This window comes from Hyperolius riggenbachi, chromosome 6, assembly GCF_040937935.1.
Source record: "Hyperolius riggenbachi isolate aHypRig1 chromosome 6, aHypRig1.pri, whole genome shotgun sequence".
Taxonomy (NCBI): Eukaryota; Metazoa; Chordata; class Amphibia; order Anura; family Hyperoliidae; genus Hyperolius; species Hyperolius riggenbachi.
In genome coordinates, this window is record NC_090651.1 from 192,412,294 (window position 1) to 192,417,293 (window position 5,000).

The window sequence follows — 5,000 nt, forward strand, 5'->3', positions numbered from 1 at the left end:
GTGTTTTGGGGTGTATTTTTACACATACCCATGATGGGTGGGAGAAATCTCTCTGTAAATGGACAATTGTGTGTAAAAAAATCAAAAAATTGTCATTTACAGAGATATTTCTCCCACCCAGCATGGGTATGTGTAAAAATACACCCTAAAACACATTGTACTACTTCTCCCGAGTACGGCGATACCACATGTGTGACACTTTTTTTGCAGCCAAACTGCGCTATGGGGCCCAGAGTGCAATGACTACCTTTAGGCTTTACATGGGTGCTTACAATTCAGCACCCCCCAAAAAGCCAGGACAGTAAACACACCCCACAAATGACCCCATTTTGAAAAGTAGACACTTCAAGGTATTCATTGAGGGGCATGGTGAGTCCATGGCAGATTTCATTTTTTTTGTTACAAGTTAGCAAAAATGGAAACTTTTTTTTTGTGTCACAAAGTGTCATTTTCCGCTAACTTGTGACAAAAAATAAAATCTTCTATGAACTGACCATGCCTCTTAGTAAATACTTTGGGATGTCTTCTTTCCAAAATGGGGTCATTTGTGGGGTATCTATACTATCCTGGAATTTTAGCACCTCATGAAACATGACAGGTGCTCAGAAAAAACAGAGATGCTTCAAAATGGGAAAATTCACTTTTTGCACCATAGTTTGTAAACGCTATAACTTTTACCCAATCCAATAAATATACACTGAATGTTTTTTTTTTAATCAAAGACATGTAGCACAATAAATTTGGACAAAAATGTATACAGAAATGTTATTTTATTTGACAAATTTTAGCACAGAAAGTTAAAAAAATTCATTTTTTTGACAAAATTCATGTTTTTTTTTATGAATATAATAAAAATTAAAAATCGCAGCAGCAATCAAATAGCACCAAAAGAAAGCTGTATTAGTGACAACAAAAGGAGGTACATTTCATTTAGATAGTAGGTTGTATGACCGAGCAATAACCCGTTAAAGCTGCAGTGGTCTGAATGGAAAAAACAGCGCTGGTCCTTAAGACAAAACAACAAAGACAAATAACATATATATGTTTTTCTCCTGGCGGACTCAAAGCGCCAGAGCTGCAGCCACTAGGACACGCTCTATAGGCAGTAGCAGTGTTAGGGAGACTTGCCTAAGGTCTCCTACTGAATAGGTGCTGGCTTACTGAACAGGCAGAGCCGAGATTCGAACCCAGGTCTCCTGCGTCAGAGGCAGAGCCCTGGGGGGGTAAAGGCTGAGTCCTTCAGTGGTTAATGTGCGTGTAATACAGCTAGGCATAAGTGGACATATCGGTGCTGGGAAGTGTGGGACCTCCCTGCACTGGTATGTCCACTTTTACTTCTGTAAAAATGGCCTGGTCACTATGGGGGTTTAACACCGCAGTCCTCAAGTGGTTAAGCGCTAGTGATTTGAAAAACTCTAGCTAATGCAATGCTATGGGGGATTTTTACAAAATCACATCCCTCCAGTGAGAACACACACATAGGATAACATTACCAAGAGCTTTTAAAATCCCAAATGCTTAGAAGAGCACTTGAAGTTTGAATCAGCTCTTTCAGCAGTGTCGCTCGCGAATTTTCGCCAAAGGCATTTTCTCATCGAAAATGCTGTTTTCATTTGAGATTTTTTTCCCGAAAATACGTAACATTTTTAAGTTTTTGCTTTTGAGATTTTCATGTAAATGTTCGAATTTTCGTCTAATGGCTGACAACTTTCGTGGTTAATAGCAAAGCCCCCTTAAGAGTTAGAATCACCAAATTTGCAGGGTATATTAAGGTGAACAGTGGATATAAGAGGAAAAAAAACGATTTTTCAAAAAGACCTTATAGTTTTGTAGGAAAGCACTTTTAAAATTATGAAAGGGAAAAAAGTATACATGTAAATGACAGATTATGTATCAATGTAACCGTAGTGTAAATTTACATATATCAAATGAAAGAGCAAAACATTTCATCATGAGGTTTCCAGGGCATCCATACTAGTGATGTTGCAAACTTGAAATTTTCGGTTCATGGACGCAGATTTGATGCAAACGTTCATGAACCATGCAAACCGCCATAGACTTTAAGGGCAAGCGTATTCTAAAACCTAGAGGGACTTTTTCTGGCCACAAAAGTGATGGAAAAGTTGTGTAAAGGGTCTAACACCTGAACCGTTGCATGCCGGAGGGGGATCCATGGAAAAAGACCCCCGGAAAATTACATAGTTGACCCAAAGTAGTGTTTTAATCTCTAAAGGGCAGAAATCACATTACATTCCTAAATTTGTGGAATAAAGTGCTTTAAAATGTCGAGCATTGCCAAGTATCTTTACACAGCCATATTGCGGCTGTATAGCAATCCCTGGCCAAAGCTTCCACTTCCATGGAATTTCCAGGGGGTCCATACGCAGTTAACACTAAAGCTTTTTGCGGTTGTTTGCGGTGCGGTAAATGTGGAGTTTCGTCTGTCAGTGGGAACCGGGCCTAACTCTTACACTACCTGATCGACTTGTACATACGCTGGACATTTTAAAGCACTTTATTCCACAAATTTAGGACTGTAATATGTGATTAGAGATTAAAAAAACCTGACTGTGAGAAACAAGGCAGCTGCGGCGAACAGCACCGCCGCCGCAGCTGCCTCCATGCGGCCATCCGTACCCTCGGCGTCCAGGACGCCGAGGACGGAACATTTTTCCGGGCAGGGGGTCGCCTTAGCACGCGGGCGCGCGCACAGACGGGACCTTTATGCGGAGAGGAAACCTGTTGGTCGGCTGACGTCAGAGGAGTCCCACAGCGCCCAGGATTGGCTGATTTGGAGGGGCGTGCCAGTGGGGTCTCCTCTGCTTTATAAGCCTCCGGGCTTCATTGTAGGATTGTCTGTGGTCGTGAAGACTCGCGTGTTAGCGCTCAGACCTTAGGCTAGTTCCCTGGTGTTGATGCTAAGGATTTCATACCTAGTCTAGGATATTGCTGTCTTGCTATTTGTTTATTGTAGACTAGTTCCCGGGTGTTGATGCCAAGGAGTTCAGCCTCTTCAGTATTGTTTCTTCAGCTTGCTGGAGCCTGTACGCTAGTACCACTTCGTGTACTGATAGTACCTCACCAGCCCCTCTGGTGAGGTTTCTTCAAATTATTAAAGTTACGGTTGCACCCAAACACTTACATTTTATTAGGTGTCCAGAGGTTAGCCATACTTGTTTTATTGGTGATTCTGCAGATCACTAATAATTAGTAATACATCTGTATTGTTGGTGATACTGCAGATCATCAATAATCAGATACTCTCTGTGTGCTGACACCAACCATTACAATGACTCTGGGTCAACTACGTTATTTTTGGTGGGACTTTTGCCATGTTAGGCCCCTTGAAACAACTTTTCCATCACTTTTGTGGCCAGAAACAGTCCCTCCAGGTTTTAGAATTCGCTTGCCCGTTGAAGTCTATGGCAGTTTGCACAGTTTGCCTGTTCGTGAACGCAAAAATTTCAAGTTCGCAACATCACTAGTGTGGACCCCCTGGAAACCCAAACATGAAATTCACTGCTCTTCTTTTTGATATACGTAAATTTACACTACCATTACGTTGCTGCATTATCTTTTTATTTACCACATTTAAATGTATACTTTTTTCCTATCGTAACTTTACAATCGATTTTGTTCAAAATTATAAGGTATTTTTTAAAACTTTTTTTTCCTCCTGTACCCACTGTTCTCCCTAACATAGCCTGAAAATTTGGTGATTCTAGCTGGTAAGGGGGCTGTACTATTAACCGTGAAAATCGGCAGCTATTAGGCAAAAAAAAGAGCTAAAATATTCTGACAAATTTTCGCTTGTCAAAGCGAAAATTGTACTTATTTTTGTGAAAATAAGGCGAAAAGAATATTAGCACTTTCGCTCATCACTGCCTTTCAGTTCCTCTTTAAGTAGAGCAGCTGTTAGAAGATTCAATTTCCTGCTCCCTACTTCTGCCTCTTGGGTGAGACTAACATGCTTATTATGGGAATTTTGAGTCAACTATGCTGAGAGAAAGGAGAGAGAAAGAAATGTGGGTCCTGAATTACTACTATAAGCTGTTTTCTAAACTACTACAGCAGTATAAGGCCTCTTTCACAGTGCAACGTTAAAGTCGCATGTTAGAAAATGTTTCAACGCAGACTAACGCACAGCAATACTAAGTCTGTGTGACATTCACAGTGCACACGTTTGTGTGTAACGTGTAGAGTTATTATAAAGTGCTGCATGCTGTGCGTTTAGCAATGAATCTGCTGCGTTATTTGTGTTGCACATGCTCAGTAATGGTTTTTTTTTTTGTATGTTTTTTGTAAATGTAACGCATGCGCCATTTTCGGTCCATCACTGTGCGACGAAAACGGCACACCAAGAGACGCATCCAAGTTAAAGTCTATATGCGTTGCGTTAGGGCCGCGTTGTGCAACCTTAACTGAAACGCAACGTCCTACTGTGAAAGAGGCCTAAAAGTCAAAGCAATTCAGAAAAGCTAGTTGTAGCGCTGCCCATTAACTACTATTGGGACATATGAGATTCTCACATCTAATACTGGAGCTATTAGATGTACTATTTTTTTTTTTACCAAATACAAGAATAAAATAATTTAAAGGCAGTATTTGTGAAATCATTAATATTCATGTATTTAGTGCATTTATACTGAAAACTGCCTTGTCCTTTCTCTGATACTGATTTATGAGACAAGGATGCTTCTCCTTCTCCTTAACAAAAATGAATAAATTTAGACTGACTATGAACATAGTTATCTTGAAAGACACTTGGAGCACAAAGTCCCTGAAAAAAAGGCATTAATCACTTACCGTAGGTCCATGAAACATTTCTAACAGTTGATAGCAATACAATAAATACCAAAGCCCATATCACACAGACCATTGTTTTCCCTTAATTGTATACTCCAGTTATTACATTTCTTTACCACTATGAACTCTAATTTACTGAGGTATTTATCAATCATGGGATCTGGTTGAACTTGATGGAAGGATGTATTTTTTTC

General features: G+C 40.1%; 1 protein-coding gene across 3 annotated transcripts in view; it reads right to left on the bottom strand.

The window, feature by feature from the left end:
* Window positions 1-5,000, bottom strand: part of SLC37A2 (solute carrier family 37 member 2) — a 1,087,044-nt gene that overhangs the window by 120,371 nt on the left and 961,673 nt on the right. The window lies entirely within an intron of this gene.